This window comes from Triticum aestivum, chromosome 2A (genome assembly GCF_018294505.1).
Source record: "Triticum aestivum cultivar Chinese Spring chromosome 2A, IWGSC CS RefSeq v2.1, whole genome shotgun sequence".
In the NCBI taxonomy this organism is placed as follows: domain Eukaryota; kingdom Viridiplantae; phylum Streptophyta; class Magnoliopsida; order Poales; family Poaceae; genus Triticum; species Triticum aestivum.
Genome location: NC_057797.1, coordinates 105824921 through 105838027, shown reverse-complemented (window position 1 = coordinate 105838027; position 13107 = coordinate 105824921).

Here is a 13107-nt window from a genome sequence, read left to right as displayed (position 1 = left end):
AAGAAGAAATCTATAAAATGTTTGGAACTAAATATTTTAATGATGAGCATGATTGCAATGTTGTTAGTATGAATTCCTTGAATATTCATGATGCTAATGATATGCAAAACCACAAGCTTGGGGAAGCTATCTTTGATGAAGATGATATTTTTTGTCCCCCAAGTTTTGATGAGCAAATTTATTATGATGAAAGCATGCCTCCTATCTATGATGATTATTGTGATGACACGTATGCTTTAAAGAATAATGATAACAATGAAACTTGTCATCTTGATTTCATTTTTCAATCCCATGATAATTATTTTGTTGAGTTTGCTCCCACTACTATTCAAGAGAAGAATTTTGCTTATGTGGAGAGTAGTAAATTTTCTATGCTTGTAGATCATGAAAAGAATGCTTTAGGTGCTGGTTATATTGTTGAATTCATTCATGATGCTACTGAAAATTATTATGAGGGAGGAACATATGCTTGTAGAAATTGTAATAATATCAAGTTTCCTCTCTATGTGCTTAAAGTTTTGAAGTTATGCTTGTTTTACCTTCCTATGCAAGTTGATTATTGCTCCCATAAATTGTTTTCTCACAAAATACCTATGCATAGGAAGTGGGTTAGGCTTAAATGTGCTAGTCATATTCTTCAAGATGCTCTCTTTATGTTACAATTCTTATCTTCTATGTGAGCATCGTTGAAATCATCATGCCTAGCGAGGGGCGTTAAACGATAGCGCTTGTTGGGAGGCAACCCAACTTTATTTTTGTTCCTTGCTTTTTGTTCCTGTTTAGTAATAAATAATTCATCTATCCTCTATTTAGATGTGGTTTTATGCTTTTAATTAGTGTTTGTGCCAAGTAGAACCTTTGGGAAGACTTGGGGAGAGTCTTTTTGATCATGCTGTAAAAAACAGAAACTTTAGCGCTCACGAAGATTGCTGCCAGTTTTTATTGGAGAGAGATATTGAGTTAATTATTTTTTCAGATGATTAATATATAAATTCCTCAGGTCCAGCAATTTATTTGAGAATTTTATGAGTTCCAGAAGTATACGTTTGTTCCAGATTACTAAAGACTGTTCTGTTTTTGACAGATTCTGTTTTTCGTGTGTTGTTTGCTTATTTTGATGAATCTATGGCTAGTAAACTAGTTTATAAACCATAGAGAAGTTGGACTACAGTAGGTATAACACCAATATAAACAAAGAATGAGTTCATTACAGTACATTGAAGTGGTGATTTATTTTCTTATACTAATGGAGCTTACGAGTTTTCTGTTAAGTTTTGTGTTGTGAAGTTTTCAAGTTTTGGGTAAGTATTCGATGGACTATGGAATAAGGAGTGGAAAGAGACTAAGCTTGGGAATGCCCAAGGCAACCCAAGGTAATATTCAAGGATAGCCAAGAGCCTAAGCTTGGGGATGCCCCGGAAGGCATCCCCTCTTTCGTCCTCGTTCATCGGTAACTTTACTTGGAGCTATATTTTTATTTACCACATGATATGTGTTTTGCTTGGAGCGTCAATTTATTTTGTTAAGATTTGCGTGCTGTTATTTAGAACAATGTTTTGCATCCTTTATTTCAATAAAAGTGGCATTGACAGTCTTTACTATGCCTATTCTAGAAGTCCACATGTTGCTGTTTGAAAACAGAAAGTTTACCGCTGTTGCAATAATTCCCTAGAAAAGTCAGAATGTGATAAAATGTTGAAACCTTTTGCATACTGAGATATGATAAATTTACTACAGCGGGAATTTTCTTTCATAATTTTTGGAGCTAGGGAAGTATGAATGTTGCAGCATTCTTTACAGACTATCTTGTTTAGGCAGATTGCTGTTATGTTTGCATTGTTTGCATATGTTTGCTTCTTTAATGATTCTATTTGAGGATAGGACTATTAAATATGCAATATTGAATAATAATTTTAGTTATTTGCCACAGTAGAGTATGATAAGGTTTTGCAATAGTTTATACTAACCTATCTCACGAGTCCTTGTTGAGTTTTGTGTGGATGAAGCTTTTGAGATTTAGGGAGATCATGATATTAGAGGAATTAAGGAGACACAAAAGCTCAAGCTTGGGGATGCCCAAGGCATCCCAAGATAATATTTCAAGAAGTCTCAAGCATCTAAGCTTGGGGATGCCCCGGTTGGCATCCCACCTTTCTTCTTCAACAATTATCGGTTAGTTTTGGTTGATCCTAAGTTTTTGCTTATTCACATGATGTTTGCTATTATTAGATGTCATTTTATTTTGTTTTGCTTGCTGTTTGAATAAATTATCAAGATATGAAATTATTAAATGTTAGAGAGTCTTCACATAGTTGCATAATTATTCGACTACTCATTGATCTTCACTTATATCTTTCGGAGTAGTTTGTCATTTTCTCTAGTGCTTCACTTAGATTATTTTGAGAGTCTTAAATAGCATGGTAATTTGCTTAAAATCCTAATATTCTTGGTATTCAAGAATAATAAAATTCTCTTATGAGTGTGTTGAATACTATGAGAAGTTTGATACTTGATAATTGTTTTGAGATATGGAGGTAATAATATCTAAGTCATGCTAGTTGAGTAGTTGTGAAATTGAGAAATACTTCTGATGAAGTTTGTGATTCTCGTAGCATGCACGTATGGTGAACCGTTATGTGATGAAGTCGGAGCATGATTTATTTATTGATTGTCTTCCTTATGAGTGGCGGTCGGGGGCGAGCGATGGTCTTTTCCTACCAATCTATCCCCATAGGAGCATGCGCGTAATACTTTGCTTTGATAACTTGTAGATTTTTGCAATAAGTATGTGAGTTCTTTATGACTAATGTTGAGTCCATGGATTATACGCACTCTCACCCTTCCACCCTTGCAAGCCTCTCTAGTACCGCGCACCTTTCGCCGGTACCATAAACCCACCATTTACCTTCCTCAAAACAGCCACCATACCTACCAATTATGGCAATTCCGTAGCCATTCCGAGATATATTGCCATGCAACTTTCCACCGTTCCATTTATTATGACAAGCTCCATCATTGTCATATTGCTTAGCATGATCATGTAGTTGACATTGTATTTGTGGCAAATCCACCGTTCATAATTCTTTCATACATGTCCCTCATGCATCATTGCACATCCCGGTACGCCGCCGGAGGCATTCATATAGAGTCATATCTTGTTCTAAGTATCAAATTGTAATTCTTGAGTTGTAAGAAAATAAAAGTGTGATGATCATCATTATTAGAGCATTGTCCCAGTGAGGAAAGGATGATGGAGACTATGATTCCCCCACAAGTCGGGATGAGACTCCAGACGAAAATAAATAAATAAAAGAGGCCAAAGAAGCCCAAAGAAAAAAAGAGAAAAGAGGCCATAAAAAAAGAGAAGGACCAAATAAAAAAATAAAAAAATGAGAGAAAAAGAGAGAAGGGACAATGCTACTATCCTTTTACCACACTTGTGCTTCAAAGTAGCACCATGATCTTCATGATAGAGAGTCTCCTATGCTGTCACTTTCATATACTAGTAGGAATCTTTCATTATAGAACTTGGCTTGTATATTCCAATGATGGGCTTCATCAAAATGCCCTAGGTCTTCATGAGCAAGGAAGTTGGATGCACACCCACTAGTTTCTTTTGTTGAGCTTTCATATACTTATAGCTCTAGTGCATCTGTTGCATGGCAATCCCTACTCACTCACATTGATATCTATCGATGGGCATCTCCATAGCCCGTTGATACGCCTAGTCGATGTGAGACTATCTTCTCCTTTTTGTCTTCTCCACAACCACCATTCTATTCCACCTATAGTGTTATATCCATGGCTCACGCTCATATATTGCGTGAAGATTGAAAAAGTTTGAGAACATCAAAAGTATGAAACAATTGCTTGGCTTGTCATCGGGGTTGTGCATGATTTAAATACTTTGTGTGGTCAAGATGGAGCATAGCCAGACTATATGATTTTGTAGGGGTAGCTTTCTTTAGCCATGTTATTCTGAGAAGACATAATTGCTTAGTTAGTATGCTTGAAGTATTATTGTTTCTATGTCAATATTAAACTTTGTCTTGAATCTTATGATTTGAATATTCATGCCACAATTAAGAAGAATTGCATTGAAATTATGCCAACTAGCATTCCACATCAAAAATTATTTCTTTTATCATTTACCTACTCGAGGACGAGCAGGAATTAAGCTTGGGGATGCTGATACGTCTCCAATGTATCTATAATTTTTGATTGCTCCATGCTATACTATTTACTGTTTTGAATGTTTATGGGCTTTATTATACACTTTTATATCATTTTTGGGACTAACCTATTAACCCAGAGCCCAGTGCCAGTTTCTGTTTTTACCCTGTTTTAGGGTTTTGAAGAAAAGGAAAATCAAACGGAGTCCAATTGACCTGAAACTTCACGGAACTCATTTTTGGAAGGAAAGAAGCCCAGAAAACTTGGAGTGCACGTCGGGGGATCTGCGAGGAGGTCACGAGGCAGGGGGGCGCGCCCACCCCCCTGGGCGCGCCCTCCACCCTCGTGAGCCCCTCGTGGCCCCCCTAACGTACTTCTTCCGCCTATATATCTCCATATACCCTAAAAACATTCGTGAGCACAATAGATCGGGAGTTCCGCCGCTAGAAGCCTCCGTAGCCACTGAAAACCAATCTAGACCCATTCTGGCGCCCTGCCAGAGGGGGCAATCCCTCTCGGGTGGCCATCTTCATCATCCCGGTGCTCTCCATGACGAGGAGGGAGTAGTTCTCCCTCGGGGCTGAGGGTATGTACCAGTAGCTATGTGTTTGATCTCACTCTCTCTCTCTCTCTCTCGTGTTCTTGAGGTGATACGATCTTGATGTATCACGAGCTTTGCTATTATAGTAGGATCCTATGTTTCTCCTCCCCCACTTCTCTCTTGTAATGAATTGAGTTTTCCCTTTGGAATTATCTTATCGGATTGAGTCTTTAAAGATTTGAGAACACTTGATGTATGTCTTGCCGTGGATATCTGTGGTGACAATGGGACATCACGTGATTCACTTGATGTATGTTTTGGTGATCAACTTGCGGGTTCCGCCCATGAACCTATGCATAGGGGTTGGCACACGTTTTCGTCATGATTCTCCGGTAGAGCTTTGGGGCACTCCTTGAGGTCCTTTGTGTTGGTTGAATAGATGAATCTGAGATTGTGTGATGCATATCGTATAATCATACCCATGGATACTTGAGGTGACATTGGAGTATCTAGGTGACATTAGGGTTTTGGTTGATTTGTGTCTTAAGGTGTTATTCTAGTACGAACTCTAGGGCTGTTTGTGACACTTATAGGAATAGCCCAACGGATTGATTGGAAAGAATAACTTTGAGGTGGTTTCGTACCCTACCATAATCTCTTCGTTCGTTCTCCACTATTAGTGGCTTTGGAGTGACTCTTTGTTGCATGTTGAGGGATAGTCATGTGATCCAATTATGTTAGTATTGTTGAGGGAACTTGCACTAGTGAAAGTATGAACCCTAGGCCTTATTTCCTATCATTGCAATACCATTTAGGCTCACTTTTATCATTAGTTACCTTGTTGTTTTCATATTTTCAGATTACAAATACTATTATCTACTATCCATATACCACTTGTATCACCATCTCTTCGCCGAACTAGTGCACCTATACAATTTACCATTGTATTGGGTGTGTTGGGGACACAAGAGACTCTTTGTTATTTGGATGCAGGGTTGCTTGAGAGAGACCATCTTCATCCTACGCCTCCTACGGATTGATAAACCTTAGGTCATCCACTTGAGGGAAATTTGCTACTGTCCTACAAACCTCTGCACTTGGAGGCCCAACAACGTCTACAAGAAGAAGGTTGTGTAGTAGACATCACATCCTCTCAAGCATCTTTGGAATCTCAACCCAAAGAGCCTGGTGCAGAAGGAAAGAAAAGGAAGGAAAGGGTCAAGAAGACCTTGGCCAGAGTGATTGGAAAGGCTTCCATGATGGAAGAATAAGAGGAAGAAGAGGTTGCTGCACCAGCACCCAAGGCACAGAAGCTTATGGGTGATGTTATCAGGACAGGGGTTGTATCATCAAAGCCCAAAGAAGCACCCAAAGCTGCCTCCAAGCCTAAGACTGCACCAAAGAGAAATACCAGAAACATACCAGCTACTGAGAAGAACAAGGCCCCAGTGCCTGAGACTATTGCTGAAGAAGAAGATGAAGAGCATGTTCTGAGAAAATTGAAGCCAAAAATTCCAGACCACAATGATGCTCATCATGTGGCTGAGAACATGAAGATCGGGAGAGACTCGGGACTGAGGAAATGGAGAGAGATAGATACATATGCTACCAGGAGAAGGACTGCTGTTGATTAAAGGTTCCACACAAAGGAACAGCAAGATTTTTATGAGACAGTGCTGCTGGACAAGAAGCCTATAATGTGTGAAATGAGGTGGGTCGACTGGAAGTATATCAAGGAAAATGAGGAACACTATCCTGGTGTGTTTGACAGCTTCAGTGCTTGTGGAGTTGCAGACTTTGTTGGGCAGAAGCTCACAAAGTGGAATAAGGAGCTCATAATGCAATTCTACTCCATAGCACACTTCTATCCAGATGGCGGGATAGTATGGATGTCTGAAGGTACAAGTTACCACTCAACTATTGAGGAATGGGCAAATCTAATCAATGCTCCTAAGGAAGAAGAAGATGACTTGGATGTCTATGCCAAGAAGAAGATGGATCACAACTCTATGGCAAACATGTACAAGGAGATTTCTGAACAAGATCTTGAGACTCACCAGTTTGGGTCAGTAAAACACTTGCTGTCAGGGCTGCCTTCAATCAATTGGATCCTTAGGCACACTCTCTTGCCCAAGTCTGGTGATCACAGAATGATCAGAGGCCATGCGATTAACTTGCTACATATATTTAATGTGCCACAGAAGTTCAAGGTCATGAGTCTTATAGTTGAGACTATCAAGAGGACTGCAGCTGACCAGAAAAGAAGTTGTGGATATGCCCCACAGATCCAAGAGTTGATAAACTCAAAGATGGGCACAGGAACATACTTGTTGGATAAGGAACACTTGTCTATCTACCCAGACTTCAAGGACAACCAAGTTGTGATGAATGAAGATGAACCCTCCTCAGTGCAAGCATAAGCAAAGAAGGAGAAGGCAAAGATGGAGAAGGCTGCCAAGATGCCAACTCAAGAGGAGGCATCTGAGTACTTTTTGAAAATCAAGTAGGACCAGCTTGGTTATTTGATAGCATCATCTCTGAGGATTGAGAAGGGGTTGGCCACCCTAACTCAAAACCAGGAGAGCTTGGAAAGAATCGTGGAACAAAAATTCTATGATTTAGATGTCAAAGTAACTGAGATTCAGTCTGTTGTGGAGCAGCTACAGGATGACATGCGGGAGAGGAAGGGCAAGACAACCACTGATGCATTTGCCAGAGTGCCTCGAGCTCAGAGATCTGCTGCAGTGCCTGTTCCGGACACTAGAGCCACTTCATCTGCACCAGCTACAGCTTCAGTGCCACCAGCTCCAGCACCTACCCCATCAGCTCCGTCTAGTTCGACTGAAGCCTTCGTCCTTGGAGTTCTCCGGACACCACCACCTGAAGACCAAGCCTGAGAGACGTTCTAGTGCTATGCATTTTCTATGAACTTTTTGGTAACTTGTTGCCAAAGGGGGAGAAAATGTATAGATCATAGGCTTCGAGAGAGAGGGTTGCTTTTTATTCTCTCTTGCTTTGGTGGTTGAACTTTGTTTGTCTTTTGATTGCTTGAGATACTACGCTATTATCTGTGAGACATTGATGATCATGTGGTTGATCATAAGCTACACTTATGCTTGTTAGGTGATATTATCTTACTTATCCTTATATGATCATTCACTTTGCTTGGTGATGAGTGCATGTATTTAATTCTTATCATTTTGAGCACTCCACCAAGATGTATGTGACATGGAAGAGTAACCCATGATCCTAACTCATTGTGCATTTGCAGTCCAAAGCAAATCTTAAGATATGCACAAATTTAGGGGGAGCTCTTGCTTTTCACATACTTCTCAAAGCGACGATATCTTTCACTCTTATTATCATTTGTCGAAGCTTTGATCTATATGTTGTCATCAATTACCAAAAAGGGGGAGATTGAAAGTGCAACTATCCCCGGGTGGTTTTGGTAATTCCTAACAACATATAGCTCATTGAGCTAACATTATTCCAAGATTAATATTTCAGGAAAAGCTCAATGAATGGCATGGCATGGATGAGGAAAGTGGATCCCTCAAAATTCTAAGGACAAAAAGTTTGGCTCAAGCTTCAAGATCAAGACCCTACATTTTATATTTTAGTGATCCAAGATCACATTGAGTCTATAGGAAAAGCCAATACTATCAAGGAGGGATGAGGTGTTGCTTAATGGCTTGCTTGCTCAAAGTGCTTAGTGATATGCTCCAAAACCCTCAACTACCTTCCCACATCCACATATGACCTAAACCAAAAGTCAAACTTGGCCCCACCGATTCTATCTATTCGGCGCCACCGAGTTTCAGATGTCATAGCCACTGCTACAAACCCTAGCAATTCGGTTTCACCGACAGCGATCTCAGTCTCACCGAGATGGGATTGTAATCTCTCTGTTTCCCTTCGTAACATTTCGGTCTTACCGAGATGAGCGATCGGTCCCACCGAGATTGCAATGTAAACTCTCTGTTTCCCTTTTGTAACATTTTGGTCTCACCGAGATGAGCGAATTGGTCCCACCGAGTTTACCTGACCAACTCTCTGGTTAGCTTATTACCAAAATCGGTCCCACCGAGTTTGTGTAATTGGCCACACTGAGATTACGTTATGCCCTAACCCTCACCATATCGGTCCTACCGAGTTGCATCTCAGTCCCACCGAAAATCCTAACGGTCACTAGGTTTGCTGAATCGGTCCGACCGAGTTTAACCATTCGGTCCCACCGAGTTTGGCAAATTGTGTGTAACGGTTAGATTCTGTGTGGAGGCTATATATACCCCTCCACCCACTCTTCATTCGTGGAGAGAGCCATCAGAACATACCTACACTTCTAATACACATTTTCTGAGAGAGAACCACCTACACTTGTGTTGAGGTCAAGATATTCCATTCCAACCATATGAATCTTGATCTCTAGCCTTCCCCAAGTTGCTTTCCACTCAAATCTTCTTTCCACCAAATCCAAATACTGTGAGAGAGAGTTGAGTGTTGGGGAGACTATCATTTGAAGCACAAGAGCAAGGAGTTCATCATCAACACACCATTTGTTACTTCTTGGAGAGTGGTGTCTCCTAGATTGGCTAGGTGTCACTTGGGAGCCTCCGACAAGATTGTGGAGTTGAACCAAGGAGTTTGTAAGGGCAAGGAGATCGCCTACTTCGTGAAGATCTACCGCTAGTGAGGCAAGTCCTTCATGGGCGACGGCCATGATGGAATAGACAAGGTTGCTTCTTCGTGGACCCTTCGTGGGTGGAGCCCTCCATGGACTCGCGCAACCGTTACCCTCCATGGGTTGAAGTCTCCATCAACGTGGATGTACGATAGCACCACCTATCGTAACCACGACAAAAACATCTGTGTCTCCAATTGTGTTTGAATCCTCCAAACCCTTCCCTTTACATTCGTGCAAGTTGCATGCTTTACTTTCCGCTGCTCATATACTCTTTTTGCATGCTTGCTTGAATTGTGTGGAGATTGCTTGACTTGTGCTAAGATAGCTAAAATCTGCCAAGAACTAAAATTGGGAAAAGGCTAGATTTTATTTGGTCAAGTAGTCTAATCACCCCCCCTCTAGACATACTTTCGATCCTACAAAGAAGAAATCCCTCCGAGGAGGCCTTTACACAGGTTACATAGTAACAATTTTTGCAATTTGATTCACAATTATGGGTTCGATAATACTCCTCGTAGGCACATACCGTCCAATTGGGACATATCTCGGCCAAGAGAAAGCGGTGCAGGAACAAAACCGTGGGGCCCGGAGAATAAACACATAATGGTTGAGGTGAAGAAAAACAATGAATTAATTCATCAAGCCCTTCGGGAGGTTCAAGGTTTGAAGGATCTACTCATGGTTATATTGGAGAATACTACTTCATCATCACCATCATCTTCTTCGCCACCCAAGCTGATGTAGGGTAGAACCCTAGTGGCCCGATCTTTCACGAAAGGAGCGGATCCCGTGAAGAACGCGAAGAACACGAGGAGGGAAACGAGGGGAAAATCACGAGGGGAACACAAGAGAACACTTAAACCAACAAGAATGATCACACATGCGCTAGATCCTCGAATACATAAGAGAAGATACACGATCCACGGACAACTAAGGACGATACAAGGGTAGCCGGTCTTCTCTGTGAGGAGGTCTTGAATCCACGGGGGGATCTTCCCTTAGAAAGGGGGCTTGAATCCAAAGGGATCTTCTTCGAAGAGGCCGCAGTCTCTCGCACGGAGGAGATCTGATATGGATGAACGTAGCTCTATCTCTCAAATGAGCTAAACCAACGCTAACCCTAACTAGGAGGAGGTGGAGGAGTATATATAGTCTAGGTCCACGAAGGGGTAAGTAGGAGAGGGATACATGGGCTTCATGCCCGATCTCTATACGCAGACAGGTACTGGACGTCCGCTAGGGACCGGTCGTCTGGACACTCATGGGCTTCCGGACGTCCGGTAGTCGCTGGACTTCTACTCACTTTAGCTCGGTTGAGGTGGCACCGGACGTCCGGTGGCTGGCGGTCGTCCGGTCGCCGGTCGTCCGGTGTGGTCGGTCTTCCGCTGAATTGGCTCGGGTGTAGATGTACCGGTCGTCCGGTGGGGGCCGGACGTCCGCTCGTTGGGAGGGGCTGGTCGTCCGGTGTCGTCCGGACGTCCGCTCGCTGGAGCTTCTTCGACATCTCTTCTTCTTGCGTCTTCGTTTCCACGCTTCCCTCGCGGATGGTGTAGTTGTACACTTGCACTCGCACTCCTCCTCGCCATCCGTAGTGTTCCGACAATACCTATGCATGTACGCGAGTGGAGTGTCAAGTAGTATACCATCCTCAAAGGGGTCAAGTGAACACGCGTAAAGGAGATGATTCACCTTTGTGTATGTGAAGTGGATGTTGAACGTGTCACTTGCCAAACAGACTCTTGACATGGTGATGTCTGTAGGATGCTCCGCATCATCTCCCCTCCCTTGGGAAAGATCCGACCTCGGATCGAAAACCAAATCACCATGGGAAAGAGATGGCTTCGCCGTGTAGGAGTGGACGTTCACCAAGTAGTCATCATCTTCAAGCCTGAAGTGGGCACTCTCCAATGTCGCACCATCTTGGGATTCCTTCAAAAGGAGCAAAGACAACAAACACGTGGAAAAACAAATGTGGTTAGCGTTAGTGCAAAACCAAGCATTCAAGAGGTGATTCACCAAACAAGTGTCGTCATCATGCGAAGCATATGGTTTGACAAAGGATAGTGACATGGCATGTAAGAACATAAATTGAGCACAAGCAAATATATCATGGGAACAAGCATGTGAATGTGAGGTAGTGATGCAAATATGTGTGGCAAGAGAAGAAGCATCTACCTCAAATTCATAGCAAACATGGTCAAAGCGCTCAATGAAAGGTCTCTGGTAGGCATAGGAATCATTCACAACACCAAAAGAAATGAAGTGTCTAAACACATGGGCCAAGTGCAAGACAATCCAAGCATAACGTGCATAGGGTGTAGTGAAGATAGTGTGGCACTCAACACAATAGAAAGAGCAATTGTTCATCATGTGTGAGGCAATCAAAGCAAGCATGTAGCAATCAATGGGACATGGCATATGTGAAGTGATGACATTGTTGCAACCAAACATATGAGAGGAGCAAGTAATCCAAGAATTGGATGCAACACACAAGGCATAGATATCATGATGCATGGAATAGTGAAAATGACAAGTCGAAGCAAGATCTCTAACAAGTGTGCAATCAAGTGGTCCAAGTCTCATGGTGCAAGCAACACAAGTAGTATGATCAACAATATTCATGCTCATGGTTTTGGGATTCTCAAAAGAGAAGGATATCACCTTGAAAGCATGTCCTTGTGCGTCCTTCACAATGCCGAAGTACAAGCAAGTGCGACGTAGAATCATCATAGTAGGAGGTGGTTCACTCTGAAGAGCTCGGATTGTCAACTCACGTGACGTGGAAGTTGACACGAAGTCCAAGTATCCTACACATGCATACAACAAAAGAAAGAACGTATGCGCATGGTAGATAAACACATCATCCATCATGATGGTTCTCTTCTCTTTCCCATAACCATTAGAAGCACAATTGCATGAATAATATGATGCAACAATGGCAATATTCATGGCACTAGGTATATGGTGCAAAGAGGTAAGACAAGCATGCTTCACAAGAAATATGTCAAAATCTCCAAACATATGCGAGAATGCTATGGGGGCAATCTCATTAACAAGACTAAAATCATTGGTGCACTCAATACATGGGAAATCATCTAGCATGAGAGAGGCAACATATGGAGATATATGACGGCAAGCAATAACAATCATGTGCAAAGCATGTAGATGGTTGTCATCAACCGCATGAAGCGAGAAAGTTTGAGTCATCGGTGATGCAACAAGGCAGGGAAACATAGTAATCAAGTCGTGCAAGCTAGTAGTGCGAAGATGCAACATACTAGAGTAAATCATGGCAATCATGTCATGAGATCAAATAATAGGCATAGACAATGCACATGACATATCGCAAACACGAACACAAAGCAAGATGAAAGTAACATCATATGCATGGGGCACAAAGCAAACATGGCAATAACAAGCAATATCTCCACCAAGCTTGCAAATACACATACAAGTATGAGAATCTATCATCATGTGTAATGCAAAGCATGAGTCACGAATGCATGGCAAAAGCATAGTAATGAGCATAGCATGCAACACGTAAAGATGGGCATAGAATATGTAATGGACAATAGTCCATAGCCAAGTGAGGGCCAAGTAGAAGAAATGCGCGAAGTATTTGCACAAAGAGAGCGGTGGGAAAGGCAATCACTACAAGAAATATGTCAACTAGTGACCTTCTGTCAGTGACCCTGGAAGAATTGGTCAT